This window comes from Lepidothrix coronata, unplaced genomic scaffold (genome assembly GCF_001604755.1).
Source record: "Lepidothrix coronata isolate B3197 unplaced genomic scaffold, Lepidothrix_coronata-1.0 Scaffold26, whole genome shotgun sequence".
NCBI classification, from domain to species: Eukaryota; Metazoa; Chordata; class Aves; order Passeriformes; family Pipridae; genus Lepidothrix; species Lepidothrix coronata.
This window is the reverse complement of record NW_016690206.1, coordinates 526,575-541,065: the sequence shown is the minus strand read 5'-3', so window position 1 is coordinate 541,065 and position 14,491 is coordinate 526,575.

The following is a 14,491-nucleotide window of genomic DNA, read 5'->3' as shown; positions in this document are numbered from 1 at the left end:
GACAAAACAGAACATAATTATGCCTTATAATAAATACCTAGTTTACCTGCCTCCTGAATAATTCATGTAGCTTGGTTCCATTTCAAAACTTGAGCAATAGAGCTAGAAGTTCATAGAAGTAAGTTCAGGGCAAGAAGAATCATTAATGTCATGGAATATTTTCTCATGGGAAATGGCTGAGTGGACTGCACTTTCAACCTGGAAAAGAGCTGAATCATAAATAGACAATAGATGGAAGATAACTAAGTTTCTCTCTTTTATCTAATAGTAGAATTTACTATATTAAGTCAGTAAGATCCAAAATGAAGAGAAATAAAAAGATGATTCTTCAGGCAACAGGTGGATGAAACAGAATTCCCAGGCACAAGAGTTTTTGAATATCATCTGTTTATCCGGGTTTACAAACAGTCTGGATCAGTTCATGCATGCACTGAGACTTTAAGAACGCATAACTCAGAAATGTGGATATGGATTTAGCAACATATGTGAGCGACCATCTGAAGCATTTGCATATATGGGACATATATGTTGAGAAAAGTGTTGAGAGGAAGCAAGAGGAAAACCTAGATACATATTTTGGAATGGGTTACACTTCCTTGCAAAAAGCTCACATGCATAGAGGAAACATGTAGATAGTTCCTAAAAGGCTGAGAACTAAGTTTACCTCATTCATCCCTGTTAGTATCTCCTCAGGAATGCATTTCCATTCTTACTTTCTCAATTTTGAAACTTGCACAGTTCACCAAAAATCCTGTCAATGAGTGTCAGCTCACATACTATTCTAAATTTCAAACAAGCAGCAGAACTTCATATCTCCAAGTTCCACCTTCATTTAAATCTTTGCTATTCTCATTCTCTCAGATCAGAAAAGGAACTAATTTCCTTTCTGAGGAAGTCAGCAAGTTTTCTCTTTAAAAAAAGAGATTAAGCACAGAAGAAGGGACAATATCCAATTCTTAAGGATCAGTGATGGGGCTGGAGGTTTATCATCTTTGTTGAAGGTCTCTTCCACTTACTCCAGACTGATTGCTCATTATTTTATACTGATCTCTGTATCAAATTTTTACTCAGAACCCTTTCTACCAAATTTTCACAAAGGTATTTCAGGCATGACATAACTACCAGACTAAAATGTATGTGCAACTATAAACTGCATAGGCTTAGAATCATGCTTAAGTACAAGACAGCTAACCTTGTAAATTTTCACTTTTTTTTCTTTGCTTTTAGATTTTTCAACTGGGAAATGAAAAAATGTTTTGTTAGTAAATTCCTTCAGGTACTATCAGGTTTTATATGAGAAAAATTTTAAGAAAAACATAGTAAGATGTTAAAAATAATAATTAGATGGCAATTTCTACAGGACCATTTTCTGTGTTACTCTCGTCATATTTAGGAGAATCAACAGCTCATTTCAGTGTGCACTGATCACACAAGGACAAACACCTGTTAATTTTCTATTAAATGTTTTTCATGATTATAGAAATGCACCTACATTCCCATCTGGACAATCTGAAGAATAATATTCATAAATACACAAGCAATTTATCATTTCATTTGTCATTCACTTCTATTTAAAAAACAATATCTAACACATAAAGCCCCTCTACAAAGTATGAAGGTCATGAAGACCAGCTCCAACAGAAAGCCCTGCTGTAGTTCTTGAATTCAAATGTTTCTATAGTAGATTTTCCTAGCTTTATTTAAAATATTTAATTTCTTTCTGAAATTATTTCCCACTCCTGTGACATAAACTATTTTAAACCCTTTTGTCAAACACTTATGAAACTCATTATTATGAGCCTCAAACACATATCATGTTGGGAGGTTAGAAAATTCCATTGCCATAATTGAATGGAGGAACCTGTGATGAATCAATTGTGTTTCTCTGATCAGTGTTTTCCTTTTAAAACTACATGAAACTTTTCAGTCTGAACACAAAGATGATTTTTCAGTTCTTAAAATATGTCATATCCAGGAAAAAGTTAATTAGAATGCTGAAAATACCCTAATATCAAACACAACTTTGCAAGAACAAGTCATGTCCTAGGCTCCAACATCAGGATGCTTTGTAAACACCCATCGTGTTCGAAGTGGATGTAGGCATACACACGTGTGCCTGTGTGTATGTGTGTTTTACTCTTTAGCTACACAAAACTTTTACGCCCCATTGAATTCATCACAGGGAGAAGATTCTAAAGTAGTGTTTATTTTAATCAGTCATTCAACAAGCCATTTTTTGCACAATACATACTGGTCTATGATGCTGTATGGTAAACACTTTTACAACTTGAGCAACAAAAACATCTGCTGCACAGCAATGCACAACCTACCAAAGAAAAAGGTAGATGGCCTACAATTTACTACACTAGATATTGGAAAGGAACTGTGAAAAATCCTGGAAAACAACCTTATTCAGAAATCATTATAGATTTACATAGTTAGTAATTATGAGGATTGTCTCTCAAATGAAGTTCTCATCTCATTGTATGGTGCTCAATAGACAAGACAAATAATAGGTTCAGTTAATATGATATATTTAAATATATAAGCACTGTACACAATTATTTGATTAACATTGATGCATTACAAATGACCATATAAATAAGAAAAAGTATTCCAGTATGGCATTGTCATAATTTTTTTTTCTGCAGAAACAAGTAAAAATTTTTCATTGGGTTGCCACTTTAATCAACAGTTTACTAGATCTGCAATGTTTCAGGGAGCAAAAATTTTCACCTTGTGAACAAAATAAATATTATCAGGCTAAAGTATCTTCATGGTCCTGCAAAGGGAAACTTAAAAGAATCAGAAGTAAATGAAGAAAAAGCTGAATACTGTATGTCTTTATAGGCACATAGGAATGGCAAAACTTTAAGTTCAATAGCATCAGCCTAAGGATATTCTGTTTGATATTATAATGTGTATTTTAAATAATATTTACTTGTCCCAAAATAACAACCAATGGAAAAAAAGTTAGTTACCAGTTAGAGAAGAATGAGAAAATCTAGACTTTAGTCGGTTCCCTAAAGGCATAAAATTTTCTTTGAAGTCTAAATTTTATATAGTGCAGATATTGAATTTGTCAAGTCAGATGATATGAGTTGTTCTGGTTATTGATCACATATTTGTGCATTGTATTATTAATTTGTGTGGGTTTTTCTGCTGCTTTGCATCTGACAGTCACAATTTGTTTGGTGTGGTGAAGAAAAAGAAAAATAGATGTTTAGCGAACAAGGGTGAGGCAGACAATAAGAGTTTACTAAGAATGAACATTAAAAAAAACAAAGTAAAACAAAGCCCAATGTCCTACATAGGAGCTAATGCTTTTAAACTTATCAAGCACAGCTCCCGTGCTAGGGTTCTTTCATTTGTCCAGTGACTTGTCTGTGGTGCTGCACGCTGCTCAGACCTGTCTAAATTCCTGGCCTTAAGGGCAAGTAGGGCAAATTCAAGAACTGCCCTTGTTTGCTTCTGCTCCATAGAAGCATTTAGTCTCTTCTCCAGGTATGATGTTTGTATCTTGTGACTTTTGCTAACAGTAAAATTTTGGTGTGCAATTGATACGGAGTGTTAACTAACTCCATCTCAGTTAATTTTGTCATGCAAAGTAAAAATGAAGTTGGTTTTCAAATACTGAGCTTCCATTACCTAAAAACATTTTATCCATGTAGTGGAGGTCCTTCCAGAGGGCATGGATGGATGACAGAAAACAGAGGAGAAACAAATGAACTTAAAGTTTTATCTTTAACAGAAAACTTATTTTTATTTTTAATTAATTTTAAAGGACACAGATTTGTCCTATTTTGCATCATATTTCCATAATAATCAAACCCATATATTACAGAAAAGCAACCTGATCACATTTTGCTATAGTACAGTCAAAGAAAATCAAGTCAAAATGATGTTAATTTAGAACTATTATAAAGACACAAAGAAAGCTGTCCTTTAATTAATTTTTCCATTACAGTTCTGTATTATTCAAGTTTCTCAGTAAAGGCCAAAGTATCTAAACACCCCAGTTAACATAGTACCGTTTTTTGTCATTCCACTTTGGCAACTTATTTCTGAAATAGAAGGTGAGTACTTATGTTTTCTTTTTTCCTTTTTCTCTCAACATAGTCAGTTCAAGACTATGGCAGCAAACCTTTTATAAATTGTCTGCATGTGGCTGTGCTGTCCCAAAAGCAGTGCAGGAAAGGAATTGTCTCTGAAATTTCCTCTCTGATTTCCTTTTGCTCTGGGCGTGCAGTAAATTTGCTACTGACCCCTGTTAATTTAGCTGTGCTTGGTTTGTTATTTGGGTCAGGGCAACATTATGTCTCAGCTCCATTTTCTCTACCTTTCCTGTTGATTGCAGTGCATGGATAGCACCCACTGTTCTATGCACCCTGTCCATGAGGTGTAAAGAATTCAGACTCTATCGAGATTACTTTAAAGGTTTGTAAATTAAATGGCAGCAGAAATGTTAAGAATTGTGTTGGAGCTGAAGAGACAGTGTAGGTATTCAGAACACTGATACACCAAAGTCTGTTTTTACTGCCATTGTCAGAGCAATACACTTTTCTGTAGCAGTAAGACAAAAAGTATTAGCTACAATGAAGAAATGAAAGCAGTGAAAGTGCAGGAGGGCTCTTCAGTATTGTCTGTAAGATTATAAAATATTTCTTCTAGGACTAAGTCCAAATACATCATAACTCCAACAGGGTTAGCTGTGAAAAGCAATTGGAATACACAAGAAAAATTGGAACACTCTTTTTTTTTTGACTTGTAAATAAAAAGGGTTCCTGCAGGAATACCTTCAGATCCACTAGTGCAATCTAACAACAATTCTTTACTATGGAAAAATGTACTATTTATTTAAATGTAATTTGCTAAATGTGTAAAAAATTTTGAGAGAGTTCTTCGTTTTGGGGAAGGAAGCTTAAAAATATCAATTCACTGTAGGACTGAAGAATGAGGATTTATGGTTGACTATTGACTGTTTGGTGGATGAGGAATTGGTTGGATGGTAGCATCCAGAGTATAGTGGTCAGTGTTACAATCTCCTAACAGACATCAGTAACAAGTGGTGTCTGTCAGGGGTCTGCACTGGGACCAGAACTGTTTAATGCCGTCACATAGGCAGTGGGATATAATGCAACCCCAGCAAGTTTACAGATGACACCAAACTGAGTGGTGCACAGGACAAGCCTGAAGGATGGGATGCCATCCAGAGGGACCGGGGCAAGTGGGCATATGGGAATCTCATGAGGTTTAACAAGTCCAAGTGCAAAGTGCTGCACCTCAGTCTGAGTGATGAACAGATCAAGGGCAGCCCTACCAAGAAGGACTTGGGGGTGAAGGTGGATTAGAGGCTGGACACGAGCCATCAATGTGCACTTGCAGCTCAGAAAGCCAATTGTACCCTGGGCTGCATCAAAAGCAGTGTGGCCAGCAGGTAAAGGGAGGGGATTCTGCCCCTCTACTCCACTCTCTTGAGATCCTATCTGGAGTACTGAGTACAGTTCTGTGGTCCCCAGCATAGGAAGGATGTGGACCTGTAGGAGCAAATCCGTGAGAGGGCCACAAAGATGTTCAGAGAGCTGGAGCACTTATACAAGGAAATGATAAGAGAACTGTGATTGTTCAGCCTGGACAAGGCTCCAGGGTGACCTAATTGCATCTTTTCAGTATGTTATAAGAAAGATAAGGATAAACTTTTTAGTATGGTCTGTTGTGACAGCACAAGAGGTAATGGTTTTAAACTAAAAGAGGGTCGATGTAGATTTGATAAAAGGAAGTTTTTTTACAACGAGATTCATAAAACACTGGACCAGGTTGCCCAGGTTGTGGACGCCCTGTCCCTGCTCATTGCAGGGGTGTTGGACTAAATGACTTTTAATGTTCCCTTTCAGCCCTAACTATCCTATGATTCTATGATTTTTAAAACCATTCATGAAAATAACTCAGAATTTTAAAAGACCATTCAAATTACTGATTTATGTTAGTGACCTTTCCATTTTTTCTTACTACATCAAACACTTAGAGGTGTCTGTGACTTCCATAATACCACTGTTTAACTGCATTTTCACCTTTTTTTTTAAATCAGGATTTTCATGTTACTCAATTTTATGAACCTCACTGAACCACACAGATTTTGCAGGCTCCCTACACAGTCAGTAAAAAAGATTAGTCTTATCTATAAAATTATATGGAGCAAAACCATAAGACTGGTCTTCTGAGTAATCTGTCTTAGCTATCTGCTATGGTAAATATGTCAGATTGAGGATTCTCTCTATATATTCTTCCTGAAGGTATTTTACAATCAAGCAGATTTTGTGGGACAAAATCCTATGGTAACAATTATTGTCTTTTTTGTAGGAGTGAGGTCCCATTTCTGTCAGTTTCAGAAGGAGCTAAATTTAATAAGGGTTGACACCTGTTAAAGTCTCTTGTGATACCATCATTCCTGGATATTTGTTGAAAACCTTCAGTTTAAGAAAGTTTTGTCTAGGAGTAAGTCATTCTTCTGATGAAATGTTTTTGATGATACAGTTTTCATAGCAAAAATCAGAACTAGTCCTAGAAGAGATAAGGATTTTTAATATGTCTAAGAAAATAAAAAAATTATTAGAGTTTTAAAAATGTACAACTAAAATTCTTCAATGATCTTGTGTATATATTACATATTTTATAACATCTAACAATAAACAAATCTTATACAAATGCAATATTGTTTGCAGCTACTTATACTGTAAAGAATTAATAAAATGAGTGGAACCAAAGCCATTTCTTAACAATTACAGAAAACATGTATTCCAATAGCATTGAACATACAATTATCAAGAAACTGAATATCTTTGGATTTTTTGACTATAAAAGCAGATGCAATTATTAAAAAGTTCATCTGAGTCAGGTATTTGGTCCTAAGACACAGATGGACTCTTTGGAAAAGTCCTGATGCCTGCTGTAGAGTCAGGAGCAATCTCTCTTCTAACAAATTCTTTCTTTTTTTTTTATTTTGGGGGGGGGGACAAGCTTTTGGTAAACTTATAGATATCAGCTCTGTGAGGTCTGTATTCCGAGTCAGCAAGCTGTCACTGTTTTGATTGGAAAAACTGTCTGAACAGTTGAGGAACAAACATCCCAAACTGACACCAATGGTGTGGCAAGGCTGCCTCACTTTTCTTCAGTGCTAGGCTGCAAGACTAGTCCTCACCCCCACCTCCTTTCCTTCAGCACTTGCTTTCAGTGACAGTGATAGAGGCAGTGCTGCTTCTCACACATTAGCTGGATGATCTATATATTCTGTTAACACTTCATCTGGGTCACCAAAGAAGTGAGGATGCTAAGATAAAGGTCCAGCAACATAACAAACACATTTTTCTTACTGTTACACCATATTGTAGACTGTCAATTGAAGAAGTATTTGAACTTTTCCAGTACTCTGCTTTCTCATCAGCTTCCTTTGACTCAGCAAAAATCAAAAACTGTTCAGCTCTAGGCTGAACAGAAATGTCAACACTTTGCTGCATTTCTTCAATCTCTATATGATTTGATAGGCTAATAACTACTTTATTTCTTACGTTGTTTCCTTGAGTCTGGTATAATCTGGGAGTATATGAAAAACGTAGACATTTCTTCAACCTTTATAGATGTTGGTACCTGAATTTTATTACACATTACTTCCAACACATTTATTTTTATTCTGTTTAGTTTATTTATTCCAGACTTTGTTCACAGTGAAACAAAAAAATTATCTGTTACTACAGAACACAGATAAAAAAAAGTATACATGGTTCCTAGACTAAAAAAATCATAAATTAATTCATTGAAATTTGTAATAGATGCCCATTGGCAAGATAATTTGTATTCTCGCAGTCTGAAAATTCTTTCTCCATGGTATGTTAGCCTTTGGGTAAGAAATCTAATGTTTTCTAGTCTACTCTGTTCAAGAAAAATCATTTCACTAGACACAACTTTTAGTGTCCATATTCGCATCACCAACTGACTTCTACTACTTGCTGACATCTCCTTAAACTCTATATTTCTTTGGGACATATGTGAAAATTTGACAAATAAATATGTTTGTAGACTGCTTACAAAGTGCTTCATTAAGTGTTACTGAATACTAGGGGAAAATTATCAAAAGGGAGCATCATATATTAAATAAATCATCCTCTTTAAAGGCCCGTAGAAGCATTACTGAAATAGTCCATGTAATTCTAGATTTAGGAAAATCAGAAAAAGCTCATGGCACAGTCATACACTGAGCAGTGGAGACGCAAATTAATTAATCCTACAAAGAAATTACTTACTATCAAAGATTCCAGCATTACCAACCTAAAGCAACTGCACTTGTATTAGTATAATGTCTTCAAGACAAAAGAGAAATCAAGCTTTAATCAAGCTGCAAATATAATTAGCAGCACTTAATGTGCTGCAACAATTCTCAGTCCTTGTGAAAAGTGCTAAGCTCATAGACTGAGAAGGTGATAGTTAAAGGTTATTCCCAAAAGCATTTATTAAACATTTGGCCAAACTATTCCCTTATTCTGCCTCGTCTATGTCATTTTTGTTAAAAGGAGAGACAGAAGAACCAGGTTGCCACTTGAACACTAATAATAAGGAGTCCATTGTGAAAGAAAACATACATAACCTAAACTGTAGCTCTAAAAAATGTCAGATTCTTGTAGCCTGGGGAAAATTATGAAAAAGCAAAAACAAAGACAAAACCAAAAACCCCATAGCAGTGCTGCATCAATCTAAAGGTGACTTTTCAATTTTATGCAAAAAAAGTGCAATTCAAAGTGTCTGAGCCTTCCTGGTTTTCTCCTTTGGTTTTGGCTACTTTAGGCTCTCTCAATTACCACTCGATGCCTCTGTGGTTCAGCAACACAGTTGAGCTGTTTCTGCCTTTCCCTCATGTCTTTCCTTCCACCACATCTGAAAAATGTGGTGGAAGCTAATCAATTGTGAATTATTTTAAGAACTCAATAGAAAGCACAGGGAAGGTTAAGAATTATGGAAGGAATTATTCAGGAAGTAATAATTACAAGTGGATTTTACTTAAGCCGGAAACAGAGTAGTTTTTAAGTGAAGAGCTGGGTGTTGATAGTTACCACTCCAGGAAGAAGGTGCAGAAATTGAACCAAAACTCTTAGAAGGGGAAATTTGCCTACAATTTTTCAGTAGTTCAAGGAGGTCATCTAACCTACCTTTTAGAATTATTTTTAGGAGCTTACATCTACTGTAAAGTAGCGTGACAGCTGCCATTGACAGTTAGGAGGGAGAATTACTAAATAGGCTCCAGTGGCAAAATGCCAAGAGAAAATCATTATAGACAATGCTGTGTAAGTGCTGCTAATGCACACAAGACAACTATAAATAGACAACAGTTTACAAGGTTTTGATAATTTAAAATAAGCATACTTCTATCATGCCAGAGCTGAGCAGTTGCTTATCTTACAGTAGACCACAAGCAATATTACTACAAATCAGAAGTTTGAGACTTCCTCTGAAAAATGGAAATACTTTCTGTGTTCACAGGGTTTCTCGTTGATATGAAAAATAATTTATCTGTGTCAGCTTGCATGAATGGACTGCCAAAATGAAACTCAGCATTTCCCAAGTATTTCATCTAGATGCCTTCACTTGAGTTTATACAGGCAGCTATGTTCAATTTTCTTTTTTTTTTTTTCAATAAGGAAAGAAATAAAAAGAGACCTTAAACAGGCCAGTTTTTTTTCTTCCCCTCGCCTTGAGTTAAGTTGGGTATTGGATTGGTAATTCTCATGATATTCGTTAATAGACAGCTAAAGCCAAAAGAAGTACCAAAGTTGTTCACCTCTCTCCACATGTCAAGAAGTAAGGCCAATACACGTTGTTTTCATATAAATGTTGTCCACCTCACAATAGGTAAGAATAATTTTGTTTAATATTAAATGCTCAGATTCAATATGACTAACTACCTTATCTCCTGTGTAGTCTGTGATCTTCCTGACAACTTTTCTCCCTTCAAAATATTCTGAAAGGTCTCTCACTTTAGTCAAGATGCTATTAAGATAAATACAATGAAAAAAAGTGTGTCACATGTGCAAATACATTTATGCATGCATCAGTAGGCATTTGTCGAAAAGAGAAACTACAGATTTAACAGCAGCATAGAATACATGGACACAGTTAAGAATGAGGGCCTGATTTTTAACAAGCCTTTGTTTATACAAGAGTGCTATTTTCTCCTGTTAGGATTTACATTTTTGTTAAATTCTCAAAGATTATTTTAATGGGGAGGCCAAAAAAATCAAAACATAATAACAAAATAACACAATCAGACTCCCTTATCCTGAATTACTTTCATATGATCCTAGAAAATGAAAGTTCCCTGTACTTATTGTGAAGTCTTATGACTGTATATGGAGCAAACAATTGCGAATTGACAGTTCCTGACTGCAGCACAAGGAAAAAGTAATAGAATAACTAATTAGAAAAGTATTGTTTCACTACAACTTTTTCATTGGAAAAACAGTTACTACCGAAGGGCAGTGGAGTCACAGACACCACATCGCCTTGTTTTGACCTTTTTTTTGTAAGTATTGCAAAGGCTGTGGGTTTAGGTGCCCACTATACCTTCGGTAGTCTAAGCTTACTTCTCAATTTCTTAGATACTACAGTGCTTAAAGGACAAGGAATCCCAAAACCTCATCAAAAAAGGCACAGGCTCACAACTCTATTCTCTTGATTCAAGGGGAAGTTGTCACTTTTCTTTGTTTTTTAGGATTTTAAATTTTAATGTTTTAATCCTTACCACTCGATTTTCTGTTGAAGAAACAATATAATAAAAACATTCAAATTTTGTAATACTAATATAATATTGAAAATTCCTTCAGAATTGTGCCATGAATATTCAAATCTAGAGAAGAAAGTACTCCTAGGAGACGTATATTTTCCTCTAATATTTATAAATGGTAACTTTCCTTGATGTACTTATTTGAAGTCAAATCAAATTACTCTCAGAGTCAGGCACAATGCAGAAAAAAATGTAACCAAATCAGCCTGTTATGACACAGTTACTTCTTTCCCCAAATACCTATTATACTTTCAAAAGAGAAAATACAACAGTAATTAAAAACGGAAAAACACTGAGATGAAGAGGACGAAATGCAGCAAGTGTGAAAATTAATAGAAAGGAGAGTTTAAAAACGTGCTCAGAGGAATAGGATGACAGCTTTACAGAACCAGGATATTGCAGGCTACGATGATACACAATACGCCTTGCATGTGGAACAAATCCTATTTTTGTCAGACATCACCTGGATCAAAATAAGATTAAGGATGACATGAATCATCATGCAATGTTTTGTTCAGGAGGAGACTGACACAGTAAAACTCTGTGTTGCTAAGTAGATAAAAAGATGTATGCTTGTGAACTCTAGTTCACATGTTCTAATATTTCATAGATAATCCAATTAAAAAACAGAAGAGATGATTTTATATGAAATTTCAGGAGTATTTTGCCTTTTTAAAGAACCAAATATATGGACATTGTGTGAATCCTAGACACAGGTGTTATCCATGAGTTTCCAAAGCATGAAACATTATGTAAAATGTATATGTAACCACTAGTTTTTTTCAGAAAAAGGTAGAAGCATGCAATGTGAGTCTCACTGCCATTTCAGGGATTCATCATTTTCTTCCAACAGACATCAGGATTCCCTGGAGTTCTTTAAAGTCAAACAGTGATATCAGGCAGTAAAAGTTGTAAAGGTCACAAGCAATAATGACTGAGTTATTAAGGCTGGAATAGTTAATAAGAGTATGATATTGGGAGCTATTTCCAAGAAATCATTTCTGGCTAGATGCAAAACCTTCATTGAAGTCTTTAGTAAAGAGCAAGCTGTTTAATGTGTAATTTATTTCTATTACCTTTTCAATAGATTTGACTTTCTCTCTGGGATTTCAGTCACTAAGTATAAAATGTTTAGAGAACAAACATACACAAATAAACCAAATAGCCTTGTGAGGCTTCTCCAAAACCCACTAAAAATGCAACATTAATGAACTATAAAGGATGACACCATAAAATGAAAGAAGATGGGTTTAGATTACATATTAGAAAGTAATTAATTACTGTGAGGGTTTTGAGGCACTAGAAGAGGTTTTCCAAAGGAACTGTGGATGTCGTATCCCTGGAAGTGTTCAAGGTCGTGTTGGACAGAGCTCAGAGTAACCTGGTCTAGTGGGGGATGTCCCTTCTTTTGGTAGAGACTGGAACTAGATGATCTTTAACGTCCCTTCCAACCCAAACCATTCTATGATTTTTTTGTTCCTAAAGACAACAATATAAAAAGAGTGTAAGTTGCAGTGACAGTTTACACTAAAAAAGCACTTATCCAATGCTCTTTCATGAACAGTTGCAATGTTTTTCTGTTAATTTTAATATTAGATTTAAAGACATACAATACCTTTACAATCGTGCTTTGCCTGCAGTGGAAAACAGTGACATTTTTTATAATTATAAGTTTTCCACTGAGCTTCTAATGGTTCAGACAGGCTGTTTGGTGCTTGTAGCAAAAGCATGCATATTACAGGCATTTTGCTCAACATTCAGATAATTGTAATGGAATAAGAACATAGACAGGATAATGCAACCCAGGGTGCAGGAAGAGAGTTACCTGTGAGACTAGTTTTGGACTGTTGTAAGCAGCATGGTGCCGTTTAGAGCTGCAATATTTATAGAGACATGAGTCCTTTCGACACCACAACCAGCTGCTTCTACAACAATGGCTGTTTTAACAGTGTGAGAAGTAGGTAGTGAGATAATAGATGCTTGATCATCAGATGATATTTGTTCCTTGCTTTCTTGCTTTTACAGGGATAGATTCATCATCACCATGCTAACTGCTTTCAGTGCTCTGCATCTTAATTTCCACATTGCTCTTCCTTATCTGTCATTATGATTTGCCTTGGAAATGTGCACAATGGCACATGGCTGTTTCTATAGATAGTAAGGGCAATATACTGGGTCATTATCCAAAACTGAGTTTTGCATGGCTACCAAATTTTCATCAACCCTGTAATGATGCAAGCAAATTCACACCAACTTTCTGAAATCATTTCAGATACACGCAAAATTCTTTGCAAAAATCAAATACATACCTGAACACACTGAGCCAGAAATCTACATTAAGAAACATACCCTAACAATATCTGTTACTTCTGTGCAAATAGAGATTACTGATTCCAAGGAAAACAGAATATCTCAAATAATTTGTTATTTGAGATATTCAACATATTGAATAAAGTCCAAACTGTGTTGATTTCTAAATCAGACAACAGTTGACAGATAGAGTTATTGTAGAAGACAAAGACCTACAACTCTTAAAATTTAACCTGATTCTTGTACTTTTGTTTATGTTATGTTATGTTGCTATAAACAGTACTGAAACTGTAGTGTAACTGTAATATAAATATCAAAGGAAAAAAAAATAATGTAATACCCTTATGGATAGAGTAAGAATGAAGTATTTATCCAAATAATTTCTTTGCATTACAAGCATTACCTTATAAAGAAACTGCTAATTAATTCAACTGAGTCAGATTGATAATATTACTGAAGCATACCCAAGTAATTGCAGGTAGAATCGGGGAATCTCTTTTAAGGGAAAGAACTTTAATTTTGGTAGTATTTAAAACTAACAAACATACAAACCTAACAGATCTTGGCTTTGCACAGAGGTTTTTGCTGCACAGGAATATAGAATAATGATTTATAAAGAGTTTTGAAGAGCAAAAGTCAAGTGAACCAAGTGAATAATAAGATTATATCAAAGGTTCTAGTAACATATTTGTTAATATCATTGTTCAGTAATAAAGAAAAAAGAACTAAATATATCATAGAATCATAGAATCAGCTGGGTTGGAAGGGACCTCTGAGATCATCAAGTCCAACCCTTGATCCTCTACCACTGTGGTTGCTAGAGCATGGCACTAAGTGCCACATCTAGTTTCTTCTTAAAAACCTCCAGGGACGGAGAATCTACCACTTCCCTGGGCAGCCCATTCCAATGTCTGATTACCCTCTCTGTAAAGAAATTCTTTCTAATATCTAACCTAAACGTCCCCTGGCACAACTTGAGACAATGCCCTCTTGTCTTGCTGATCCTTGCCTGGGAGAAGAGACCAACCCCCACCTGGCTACAACCTCCTTTCAGGGAGCTGGAGAGAGTGATGAGGTCTCTCCTGAGCCTCCTCTTCTCCAGGCTGAACAGCCCCAGCTTCCTCAGCCTCTCCTCATAAGACTTGTACTTGAGTCCCTTCCCCAGCCTTGTTGCTCTCCTCTGGACCTGCTTCAGGACCTCAATATCTTTCCTGAACTGAGGGGCTCAGAACTGGACACAGTACTACAGGTGAGGCCTCACCAGCACTGAGTACAGGGGAAGAATCACTTCCTTGGACCTATTGGCCACACTGTTCCCGATCCAGGCCAGGATGCCATTGGCCTTCCTGGCAC